At 40.8% G+C, this 13,857-nt stretch overlaps 1 pseudogene; it reads left to right on the plus strand.

Annotated features, from left to right (window-relative positions):
• Window positions 1-13,422: 13,422 nt before the first annotated feature.
• LOC145394627 (5S ribosomal RNA) lies at window positions 13,423-13,537 on the plus strand (annotated as a pseudogene).
• Window positions 13,538-13,857: the final 320 nt, after the last annotated feature.

A 13,857-nucleotide genomic window follows, 5' to 3' on the forward strand; every position in this document is an offset into this window, starting at 1 on the left:
ATTTCCAGAAGGCGTTTCTTAAAGTCTCCCTTCTAAGACTATTAGAAAAACTAAAAGCCCAGGGCAAGGCAAACCAATTATGTTCATGGATTGGTGATTGGTTAACGGATCGCAAGCAGCGTGTTGTGATAAATGGCGAATTGTCACATTGGCTAAAGGTAACAAACGGAGTCCTTAACACCTAAACTGCGGGGTTGTTTTTGCCTGACTTGCGTGTCTCGTGGGCATATTCGCGCTCCGACAAATTCTCTAAAAATATTTGTCAAATATCAGTTATTAGTCCTAGAATATCATAATTATATATGCATATGGCACATACCTTCAGCTTTCTCCTGGGATGTTTATTGAGCCTTCGTCGAGTACCGTAGGACTTGTGGAGACCTCTGAAGTTGGGTAACGAAGTCTCCACTTTACACTTCCCGACAACCCGTAATATGATTACAACAGCCTGATATTATCACTAGAAACACTATTCTATGATTCTCAAATAGTTTGGAATCCATACTAAGAAAAAAAAAAAAACACTGTGAAAGCAATAATTACGAGCGCGGATGACCTTCCCACTTGCGATCGTTCACCGCTGGTGTTCTGTCATTTATTATTCATAAAAACACTCACAGTTTATATTTCTATTACTATATAACACTTATATATATATCTACAGTCTTTATCCATAAGTTTCCTTCAGTAATATTAGTTTATTGTCACTGTAGGCAATCAATTTCTCTTTCAGTAAAATACGTGGCATTCACTTTCTCGTCCTGTATACTAACATTGAGAGTGAATCTGTCACTTTCATTTTCACTATCATAACTCATAGTATTCATACATGCTAGAGTGAAACTTTCACTTTCATTACTCCTAGTATATATACTCGTATTCTTATATTACTACTCATTTACATTTCTGTTTACATTCTCTTTTTTATTTACATTATTTACATTTCTAGTTTATTTACACTATGTTATGCAGTCACTTGCAGTAACTTATAAAACTATGTTCCACTGTTCACTTATTTTACATTCATTGCTTTCACTTGCTGTTTACAAATTATTTACACATTTTTTACCTTTCCACTTGCACTGTTTTACTCACCAGATAGATCGTAGTCACTCTCTATCATTTTCAATGACAAATTAGCCAGTTCACATTCCACAGCAGTCACTTAGCCCTTTACCTCTTTCCACACGAGGTTTAGTAGGGGGTAGAGGTCACAGGGCCCTTTGCATAGGGCTAAAAAGCAGCGGAATTGGGAAGGCCCGAATCCGACGTGCTTTCACCTTGAAAGATGACAGTAAACTGAATACAGTTTGGTGGCCTGCCTAGGGGGAGTGCAATGCTGCCAATGGCAGCGGGGTGACAGCTGCTAATATATACACTATGAAATGATTCGCAGGAAATCTAGACAATACATAAAAAATTAGGTTGTTCCAGGTGAATGTAAATATCACTTAGGCTTCTCCTTTCCTTTCTTATATATATTTTTATTACGAGAATAGATTATACGGCATATTTCAAGGGGAAATAAACATAAAAAATTAGCAAACGAGTGCACATGAGGTGTTGTCAGGTGATAATTAGCCAATTCCAGGTGTATGGCACTCTCACTTACCTTATTTCTTTCTTGTATATATTATTTGGTATAAGAATAGGGCACAGGGCTTATTTCAATGGATGAAATCAGTGAAAAATTCCAGGGAAGATTTACTTAGCGTAGCATGGCCGGGCAGGTGAGAGGAGAGGGTAATGGAGGGGAGGTAGGGAGAGGAGTCAAGAACGGGGAGAAATGGCTAAATTGTCAACAATGGATGGGAGTAGAGATGAGATTAGGAGGGCTGACTAGTGTTGGACATTGGCAGCACTGATAGATGATACAAGCCATCACCTGAAAGCCCGGGCGAATTCTAATTAACACAGAATCACAAAAGTGACACCCCGCGGTATGATCCCTTGCTCCCAAGCGTCACAAAAGTGACGCCCCGCAGTTAAGGGGTTAAAGAATTAGTTCTAGCACCAGTTCTTTTCACTGTTTATGTCAGGTATCCAGAAAATAGACTCTCTTCTGAGGTAGTGCAAACCACTAAAACACTGGAGGTAATATAATCTGGAGGGAGTAGACTGCAGCACTAGTTGCTCAGGACGGTACTCCCAGGGTGGACAGAAAGCTGATGACAGTGACAGCTGGAGCTCCTGTTTCATCAGCCCTCAGAGCTAGCTTCTGACCATTCCCCTTTGCTGAACCTTTTCAGTGTTTCAGTAACATAGCCAGTAGGCCAGCATGCACTCCAATAAAAGTTCCTCTAACTATCAAAACCAAATTACATGCACATTACACACTACACTTCCTATTAAAATTTTAAAAAGATTGACGCCTCATCAACAAGCCTCGATGTTCCCAGGGAGGGGACCATCAAAACCCCTACCATCCGCCCCTCTCACGGTGATAACCTAGCGAGATGCCTGAAACCACTCTCCGAGTCACTTTTTCTTCATTTCTGCAACATCCGCAGCCGTTTCTCTTTCTCTCTATCAAACAATACCTCTCCTCCTCCAAACCTCACCTTCTCTTCCTCACCAAGACTCAGATATCTGATAGCAAAGCCTTCTCTGTACCATCCTACTTTCTCTATATTCATTTCAAAGTCAAATGTGGCTGTTGTGTATATGAAGACAACAACATATCTTGCTCTTGTGTTCCCTAACTTGAATCTTCAGAAGCCTCTGCTTTCTGACTTCGGCTCTCCAGTCATTCATTTTCTGACTTTATATATCTATGTTGTTTACTTATCCAATAATCCTACTGACTATGAAAAATTCTTCAATTATTTTACATCTGAGATGGAACACATCCTATCAAATTCTCTTTTCTCTGAGATCTCCTTTCCAGGTGATTTCAGTGTTCACCACCACCTTTGGCCCTCCTCTCCTTTCACTGATCAACGTGGTGAACAAGCCTACATATTTTCTATGTTTAACGACCTAGACCAACTTGTACAGCACCCAACTCGTATCTCTGACCGTCTTGGAGAGAGTTCCAACATTACGGTGATAATTTCTCAGGCATGGAAGCATACATTCCTGTCTTACTTTCTGTGACTAATGCAATAAAAACTTGGCTTAATCATATTTGGTCTAATGCTGTCTACAAGAGGGAGAAGGCCTACGAAAGGAACTGGAAACAACCCATCCCAGAATCTCATCTCTTGTATGTTTCTACCCTGAATTGTACTTTCTGTTGTTCACTCTGCTAAAAAAAAATCTCATTCATACTAAACGTTCTGAACTCTCCAACTCAAATTCTTTCCCCTCCTTCTGGCACCTTGCCGAAAATCTTTCTAATAACTTCACCTCATCATCCATCCATCCTCCTATCTACTCTGATGGCCCTGTAGCTATGTCTTCCATTGATGAAGTAGAGCTCTTCGCTCAGACTTTCTCCTCCAGTTGCACCTTAGATGACTCAGGCACTGTTCCTTCATCACTTCCCTTCTCTGACTTCTTCATGGTTGACATAAAAACTTTTTCAAATCATGTATTTTTTGCCATCACTGGCCTCAATACTAACCAGGCATGTCCTGATGTCCTCAAGAACTGTGCTTCAGAGCTTACACCCTGCCTAGCTAAACTCTTTCACCTTTGTCTACTAACTTGTACCTTTCTTTCTTGCTGGAAGTTTGCCCTCATTTAGCCTGTGCCACAAAGAAGGGTGACCATTCCCAGCCATCCAACTGTCGTCCGACTGCTTTAACATCCTGTACGTCAAAAGTTTTGGGTCTATTCTGAACAAATAAAAATCTAAATCACCTTTCCTATCATAACATTCTCTTCGATCGTCAGTATGGGTTCAGTCGGGGATGCTCCACTGGCGATTTTCTCACCTACCTCTCTGACTCTTGGTAGTTCTCATTTCTAGACTCTGGCAAAAGCCTTGCCATTGTTTTAGTCATCTCATAGACTTTCGATCGAGTCTGACATAAATCTTTAATTTCCAAACTGCCCTCTCATGGTTTCGATCCTTCTAGCTATGCCTTCATCTCCTGCTTCCCCTCTGGTTGTTCTTTAGCTGCTACAATTAATAGTGGTCCTCCTCAGGGCTGTCCAATCACCGACTCTCTTCCTTTTATTCCTCAATGATCTTTTAAGCTGTACATCTAACCCTATCCACTCATACGCTGATGACTCCTCTCGTCACCTTTCCATTCACTTCCCGCAGCGCCCATCTCAGTTACTTCAACAAACAAAGGATGAGACTGTAGGACACTAATATCTGACTTGGCTAATATCTATGATGGGGGTAAAAGTAATCTTACATCATTCAATCCATTAAATCTGCGGCAGGAGTATCCTCTAATTTTTAACATTGTTCATCTCGATCCTGCATATTCTCTAAACATACTTGGTGTTTCATTCTCTCGGGATTTATCTTGGAAAGATCATACTACCTTTCTTGTAAAATCTGCTTCCAAGAGATTAGGTTTGCTAAGCCGACTCCATGCCTTCTTTACACCCACACAGTTCTTGACTTTATACACAGATTTTATTCGCCCCTGTGAAGAGTACAACTCTCACATGTATGGAGACTCCACACATACAGCTCTTCTCGACAAGGTGGAGCCAAGGGCTTTTCATCCCATTAACTCTTCTCCTCTTAATGGCTTCCTTCAACCTCTTTCTCTTCATCATGATGTTGCATCTTGACCTCTTTGCAGTTACTTCAGTGGTCACTGCTCCTCTGAAGTCTGTTTGCATCCCTCCCCCACTACGGCGGGCGTCTAATGCTCATCTAGCAACAAACTCTTATCCCTTTTCTGTCCAACTCTCCAACGCAAGTTAACCGATATTCCCAATCCTTCACGTATGCAATAGGTCAACACTGGAAATGTTTCTGTCTGTCTGTATTTCCTACCGCCTATGATCTACAGTCTTTCAGTCACAGTGTGTCCAGGGATATCAATTGAATGAATCTTGACTCTAGCCCTTTGTTATCTTGTTTTCGCTTTTTCTTGGAGCAATTTTGCGGGTTCTTGGACTTTGGTTCATTCGTTTTTGCATTAAAAAAAAAAAAAAAACGAAACAGACTGAATCAATACAAACTATAGTCTGACAAATCTAAACATAGGGTTTGGGTGGAGTCTGCCTCTGCCTACACTATTGCCATGTTTCCTAACCCTACGATGTATAACGCCTGTGGGTTTGTGTAGTAGGAATGATACATAAACATAACTCATACTAATATAACTGTAATGAAAGTGCTGACATGTATCAAGGAAGAATAAAACTATTCTGCATACTATATTATACGATAATAGAGAAACGTGGCATAAAAATTTGGCAGTGTTGCTCTAAAAATATTCTAATTATTATTTACTTCCCCAACACTTCTAACATTGCTAATTAATTTAGCAAGTATAATTGCAAGCAAATTTGAAGGGATAAAAGTGGGAAGAGGCGATCCTTTCATAATTAAAATAAATATATCAAACAGCTCTGGGGTGGCAGCACTCACGCGACACGTGTTTGTGTGTACGCTATGGGAGGTCACCAACCCCCTACAGGATTTAGGCCTATTGGGGAAACCTCTATAAAAAAAAAACGCGCCGTGACTTTTACATCAAGGGTGGTGCGGAAATAAAGTCAAAATTATAATCCATACATAAAAATGGAAGTAAAAAACCATGGATGACACATAACAAAATCTAGAGAGAGAGAGAGAGAGAGAGAGAGAGAGAAATAATAATAATAATAATAATAAAACTTTATTTCCACTAAACAGTGGGTATTCTTATACATTATACAGTAGTACAGCATACAGTATGAAAGTTCTATACACAATATAATACAAGTTGATACATATGGTGGAGAATAGTGACAGAGAGGTAAATGGTTTAAAAGGTGTGGGGACACTTAGGTTAAAAATAGATCAATTAAGGGATTTAGGAACGAAGGCAGTGGGAAGGATTAAGACAGATGGGATTGTAAGATTAGGGAGTTTGAGCAATAGGGTAGAATGAATGCTCTCAATAAAATAGAATAGCAATTATCAACGGCTAATTATTATACAGGTGTTGATGGTGGGGGTCTATATTTATAGGAGGTGTTGGTGGTGGAGGTATAGCGGGTGTTGTTGATGGTGGGTGTTGTTGGGGGTAGGGGTATAGGGGGTGTTGGTGGCAGGGGTATAGGGGGTATTAGAAAAACGGAGATCACAAGAGGGAAACAGTGTCAAGGTCATCGCTGATGGAGAGGTCAGCTCGGAAACGTGGCAACAGTGCAGGGATGGGCTGACTCCACCAAAACCCTACGTTTAGATTTGTCAGACTATACCTGCACAAGTTACAGTAATAAATTGGAGTGAAAAGGGTGGATGAAATTTCAGTTGATAAATGTACGGTAATGTACTTTGGAGACAAAAATATTATGTATGAATATCACATGTTCGTTACTCTACTGTAGACATAAAGGACTAGAAGGATTTAGGAGATACTATCAGTAACGACCTGAAAACTCTGAACCGTGTATAGCAGCCTGTAACAACCAAGTGAAAAGTTCAGTTTCATGGCAAGGAACTTTGATCACAAAACGCTTGATGTAATTTCTAAGCTATGTACGCCATTAGTTAGACCGCGCCTAGAATACTTTGTGCAACATTGGCCCCCCAATCTTATTATGGACGAAAATAGGCTGGAAAGAGTGCAGCGCAGAGCCACAAAAATTTTTCCATCGCTGCAAAATTTACCCTAAGAAGAGTGACTGAAGAAACTAAATATGTTTTCCGTGAAATAGCAACGACTCAGAGGAGATCTAGTACAAGTATGTAAAATTCGTAACAAGTTTAACGATGTTAAAAAATGATAAAGTGTTCGATATACTGAATGATACTCGTAATGTGACTAGAAATACTGGAATGAAACTCCAAATGAAGGAATGCCACACTAATATTGGGAGAAACCTACTGTAATAATCTCGTAGTGGGATAATAGAATAGGCTGCCAGCAACAATAGTTACTGCAGCACCTACAAATACATTCAAACTTCGCCTACAAATTTTTTTTTAGACTACTGACTGTAAAAAACTTAGCGTTGTTTATTTCCAGGTTCAGGTGATGCTGACGATGGTGAGACGATCGATAATAACGGGCACATTCGGCGGCTGTGCTTGCTTCTCTTTTACACATCTGTAGAACAGAGATCACGTGGAGCATAGCTGTTCCTCTCTTCCCTCTACTATAACATTTCCAAGCTTATGCTCTCTATCAAGCATTTTTTATTCTTTTTCCTGCTGGTTTAACCCAATTGTGTGATGTGTGGGGGTGATCCTTCCTCTTTTCTTAACCTCGTCATAGGCCAATAGGCCTCCTGTTATCTGTACACTCTATGTACACTTCTATGTACTCTCTCTCTCTCTCTCTCTCTCTCTCTCTCTTTCATTATCGCAAGTGATATAGTTTTCATCGGTTTGTGTGTGTGTGTGTGTGTGTGTGTGTGTGTGTGTGTGTGTGTGTGTGTGTGTGTGTGTGTGTGTGTGTGTGTGTGTGTGTGTGTGTGTGTGTGTGTTCTTACCTAATTCTTACCTAATTGTATCTTTACAGGAATGAGTCAAGCTCGTACTGTCCCGTGTCTTAAACCGTATTTATCGTACATATCCTTAAATTTGTGAATTGTTTTGGCACACACTATTTCATTCGGTAGTGCATTCCATTGATCAATTGCTCTGTTTGGGAAACTGAATTTCCTTACGTCTTTATCACCTCTCTTCTTATGCAGTTTTTTGCAGTGTCCTCTTGCTGATGCTTCTCCATATGTTAAGTAATCATTTATGTCTATTTTCTCCTTTCCTGATATGCATTTATATAGCATTATCATGTCACCTCTTTTCCTTCTCTCCTGTAGTGTTGGTAGATTCAGTTTATTTAGTCTTTCTTCGTAGCTTAGGTCCCTTAAGCTTGGTATCCATCTTGTAGCGGCCCTTTGAACTTTTTCAATCTTGTCTATGTGCTTTTTGAGATGAGGACTCCAGACTACTGATGCATATTCCAGGGTTGGTCTAATGAATGATGTTATTATCCTTCTTAGCATGTCTTCATTTATGTATGTGAATGCTATTCTCATATTTGCAAGCAGTGAATACATGTTCCGTACCTTCTCGCTGATGTGGTCAGCCGGAGATAGTCTGTTATTGATAATCACACCTAGGTCTTTCTCTCTTTCTGATGTGTATAGGGTTTTATTTCCTAACTTATAATCCCAATCAGGTCTTTTTCCACTTTTACCAAACTTGATTACATGACACTTGTCCACATTGAATTCCATTTGGCATGTACTACTCCATTTATGAAGTTTATTTAATTCTTCTTGTAGCTCTTTACAAGAGTCTGTGTTAGTAATTCTCCTTTGTATTTTTGCATCATCTGCAAACATATTTAGATAGCTCTCATTTCCAGTGTTACTGTTTATATCATTTATATACGTGTGTGTGTGTGTGTGTGTGTGTGTGTGTGTGTGTGTGTGTGATACCGGAATATCTCCAAATGTTGTGGGAGAATTTTCACCAAACTTTCAGGAAATAGCAACGCTGTGATGTGCAGAGGCCTATTACTTTTGGTGAGGATCTGATCAGGGATGATCAAATGCCAGCCGCTATACAGTTACACTGTTTAATCCGAGGGATCCCATCGACGTATGGGTACATCACAACATTCTGTCACAGCTAGACCCGTCGATGTACTGGTACATTGCACAATTGTAAGGTTCATAATTTGCACAATTTTCAATTTTCGTGGGTGATTCTTTGTATGTATATATTGGACACCTTCCTCTATTCCTCTACAAGATGCCAGGCAGGGACAATGCCTTACACCGGATAACCTCCCCCCCCCCGCATGCCATTGTCTCGGCAATTCACCTGTTACCAGTGACCTGGCCAATAAAGACATTCAGGGCCAGAGTGATTCCCCAATCGATGACAATATGGAGGACAAAGTTTACATAGCATTAGAGGAAGAAACAGTCAGAAATGATGATCAGGTAATGTTGCCAAAAAAGGTCAGATATGTTGATGAGTTAGTGAGTAAAACAATGCTTATAATGCCTATATTACTGTTTGAAAACCAATATACTCTCGTACTACATGTAAATTTGTACCAAATAAATAAATAAATACCGTTTATGAGTGGTGTGGAATAGTTACCCACCCATAGAACTTGTTTTCTTTGGAGCCAGCCTGATAGAAAACCCAGTAAGATAAGGAGGTACTCCTACCTGTATCGAGAATTTTAAACCTCAGGTGAGCGATTTCTATATGAATTTTCGATATTTCTCACTAAAAGCGGAGGTTTTAGCCAAAAAAAAAAAATCCAAAATAGCTCGGGATTGGGGGGTATCGAAGGTGCGAAATTGGTTGGGACGTGACGGGTTAGTATGGACTGACTTTTTTGCGAATTGCGGTGACTGAATTCTGTCGAGTTTTGCGAATTTTCTTCAAATTTAGTTTGCACGTAATTAATACCTTATCCAACAACAAGTTTTGATGGGCGATTAGCGTTCGGCCCCAAATGTTTCATTTCAGTAATTTATGTTTCATCTCGTACTACCATAGTTTCTTTTCGTTTCAATGTTTTTTTGTTTTCGGTTTTATCCATTATTTGTAAATCATTTTGTTTTAACATTTCTTTCACTTTCCTTCTCTTGTATTTCCCTTGGTAAGTATTCGGAAGCTTCACAAGAATAAATAATGCTTTTTGTTTGTTTGCTTGTTTACTTTCCCCCTGTGGCGGGAGGAACACAATCTGTCCACACTATGGGATGGTGCTACAACTCTACTGCCAGGTTGTGTTAGGAAAATTTTTGCCACTGTATTCCCTGCGTGTCATAAAAGGAGACTAAAAGGGTCGGGGTGAGGGGACTAAGGGCCCCCTCCTCTCTATTTTTAGTTCCTACAATGAGACACGACATACAAGAGAATGAGAAGGGGGATTGAGCTATCCCCGTGCCTTGATGATTGGGCCTATGAATGTTCGTGGATGTAGTACGTCTGAGGCTAAAAAGGAGGAGATTGGGAGAATGTTTGTGACAAAGAAAGTTGGATGTGTTAGCTTTGAGTGAAACAAAGATAAAGAGGAAAGATGAATCTAAAATTGGAAGTGTGACTAGAAGGATGTCAGGTGTTGAAAGAGGAAAAGCGAAAGAATGAATGGCCTTGTCAGTGAGCCCGGAAGGGCAGCAGTGTGTGTCTGAATGTAGGGAGGTGTCATCGAGACTGATGTGAGTGAAAGCGATATTTGGACGTGAGTTCTGGGAAACTGTGAGTGCATATGGGCCTGGTAATGAAGGGGATGAAGAGGAGAGGGAGTCTTTCTGGAATGATGTTGATGAGTGTCTTCAGTTTAGGAGCAAATATGAATTTATTAATGATGGGAAATCTGAATGCTAGAGTGGGAATTGTAGCAGTTGAAGGTGTCGTTGGTATGCAGGGTGTGCCTTGAAGAAATGATAATGAGAAAGAATGATAGGAGTATGTGTTGAGCAAGAGATGGTGATTAGAAATACCTTGTTTGAGAAGAAAGATATTTATAAGTATACATGGGTGAGGCAGGAGGGTGGAAGGGTTGTTGATAGAGCATTGATGGACTATGTGGCTGTGTCCAGGAATGTTAGAGGAAGATTGTAGGATGTGAGAGTTTTGAGAGGGGAGGGCGGAGGTATGTCTGACCATTACCTCGTGGAGGGAAAGTTGAGAGTAAGTATGAGGTGGGTGAGAGCTAGGATTGTTGAGTGTGGGAGGGAGGTTTTGAAAGTGAGTGAGTTGGCCAAGAGAGAGAGACTGATAGAGTATCAGGAGAAGCTGATATATGAGTGGAACACAGTGAAAGAACAGGAAAATGGTGGTGTGGAGGAGGAATGGCAGTTGTTTAAGAGTGCTGTGGTAGAGTATGCGGAAGAGGTGTGTGGTGTGAGACGAGTGGGTGATGATGTAAGAAAGGGAAATGAATGGTGGTGCAAGGAAGCAAGTATGGCAGTAGCTGAGAAGGAGCGTGCATATGAAGTGTGGCTGCAGAGGAAAGATTAGGTGTCATATGAGAGGTACAAGGAAAAGGGCGAGAAGAGCTGTGCATAATGTTGAAGTGGCAGCAAATGAGAATTAGGGTATGTGGTTGACTGAGAATTTTCAACAGAAGTAAATGTTCTGGAATGAAGGTGAAGAGGGTGCGAAAGGGAGTTTGGGAAGGAAGAGCGAGTAAAAGCAGAGGATGGAAGGATTGAGGTGGATGCCATAAGGAATAGATGGGCTGAATATTTTGAAAGATTATCACTACCACAACTATCATTATCATTATCACTACCGAAATTATCACTACAGTAAGTATTGCCACAGCAGTCACTACCACCATCTCTGCTCCAGCTACCACTCTCACCCTCACTACCAGAACAACGACTATCACTGTCACTGCCCCAAAACACCACTGTCACCAACAGTACCACAATTACCAGTCTTTATCGCTATGGCAATTACCTCTATCATGACCACTACCTCAGCTGCCAGTATCGCCACAGCTACCAACGTTACCACCACTACAACAACTGCCATTATCTCCCTTCATTACTTCAAATACCACTGTCACAATCACTACCACAACTACCACTATCACCCTTCACTATTACAAGTATCACCGTCGCCATCACACCCACAACTGCCACTGTCACCGTCACTACTAAAAGTACAGCTATTGCCATCACACCCACAACTACCACTAGCACAATTTGTACTACAAGTACCACTATCATTATCACTGCCACAGCTACCACTATTATCGTAAATACCACAAATATCATTATCTCCACTACTGCCACAACTACCACTATCACCGTTATTACCACAAGTAACAGGATCTCCATCACTGCCACAACTACCACTATCACCATTAATACTACAAGTACCATTATCATTATCACTGCCACAACTACCACTATCACCAAACACTATTGTATCTACCACAGACATCATCAATCCCCTAATGTTTAATATCACTATCACTTCCACAAGTGCCTGTAGCACTAATTCTAACTCAGTTACCAGTATCATTGTCTCTGCTACAACAACCATTATCACCACCACTTCCACAACTAACACTTTGCAATTACCGCAGCTACCAGTATCACAGCCAATACCACAAATACAAATACCAATATCACTATCGCTACCACATCTTCCCGCATCACAACAACCGGTAACATGATCACTACTATAGCACCGTCATTACCAGCAAAAACATTATCACAACTACCATCACTCGATTAACACAGCTATTAGTGTCATGGTTCCTACTAAAGAGACCAACATCATCAACACAACTACTAAAACTATCATCCTTGCAACAACAATGATCCCACGGCTGTACGACGTACGGATAGAAGCTCTTCTGACAGTGAACATTGTGACTCTTACGGGCGTAGTCTTAAACTGTGGGACGGCGTCCACCTTGCCCTATCCGCATGTTTTGGTAGTCTTAACGCACGTAAGGGAGAGCTTTCCCCTGTGAACGGAAGAGGATTACCACAGTGTAGTACTGGAATCCACGGGGAGGTCTCATAGCACCCCTTCGCATGCCCCTTCGTCATATTATAGCAGCCTTGTGCAAAGACAACTATGTAGCATTTCAAGGATCTTATGGTGTGTGTGATGGGAATTTTAATTTAATGATTAAAACATAGTGTAAAGAAAAAAATAAGAGTTTAATATTTTCATAGTTTTAAAAGACTTCACCACTTCTCCGGGGATGGTTAATTTAGGACTAGACGAAAACAAAGATGAGATACTGTATCCACTTTTCTTTTATTTCTCAATATTTCTACCAAGTTGTTTATTAGATATGGTGCATGATACTTTTATGATTAGTGTGATTAGTACGTGAAATGATTCCTGCTGTAAAGAAAGGCCGAGTACTAGTAAACAGACGACTGGTGCACAGCCAGTTAGTTTGAATTATGAAGTCTCATGTTTGTGTGGGAATTTATTTTTCTGGTGTATTTTGGTGTGATTTGAACGAATTTGGCTTTATTTTTGGTGTTCATGATTGGTTTTCAAATTAATCCCCCCACCCCGTGTCTTGGGGGATGGGAATTCAGGGTTCTGGATGGGAAGAATGGCAAAAACAAGCATTTGGGGCAGAAATATAGTCAAAATCAGTATGACCAGCCAAGGCATATTCGCAGGGTTATTACTGACCGCATGAACCCCTTTGAAGCTATGACTGACACAAAATTTTTCCTGCAGCACAGGTTCTCCAAATCCTGTATGCATACTCCTATACAGAGTATTTAAGAACAAATGCCAGTCTTTAATAATTGAAGAGGTAAGAAGTGCAAACATTAATCCATCGTATATTGTGTGTGAATCTTAAAAACTGTCATACGTATTGTTTTTATTTTAAGATGCCACGTTGAGTACACCGCTTCCCGTCCGATCAGCGAAGTTAAGCAACGTTGGGTCTGGTTAGTACTTGGATGGGTGACCGCCTGGGAACACCAGATGCTGTTGGCATCCCTACGTGTCAAGTGGGGTTGGTGGAGGATTAGTGCCCCTCCCTGTAAAACAATTAACTCGAAGCCGTTGGCCACCCCGTTTGGGATACATGGCGTCTGGCAATGAATGAATGAAACTAACTCTTTGCCGCGCCTGCACACACGAAGGGGTGAGCTCTCCCGCATTCAAGAATACCACTTACGTTGAAGGTGTGAGCTTCCACCTCGAGCGGGGTGGGGGAAGGGTATCCCCTGCCCTCAGTTTCAAGACTACGAGCATTAGAATCCTATGACTCACTCTCATCTCAATGCAGTTGTTTGCTGTCAGTGAGTATTAAC

This window comes from Coenobita brevimanus, chromosome 27 (genome assembly GCF_032717465.1).
Source record: "Coenobita brevimanus isolate Jiangsu-jjx chromosome 27, ASM3271746v2, whole genome shotgun sequence".
In the NCBI taxonomy this organism is placed as follows: Eukaryota; Metazoa; Arthropoda; class Malacostraca; order Decapoda; family Coenobitidae; genus Coenobita; species Coenobita brevimanus.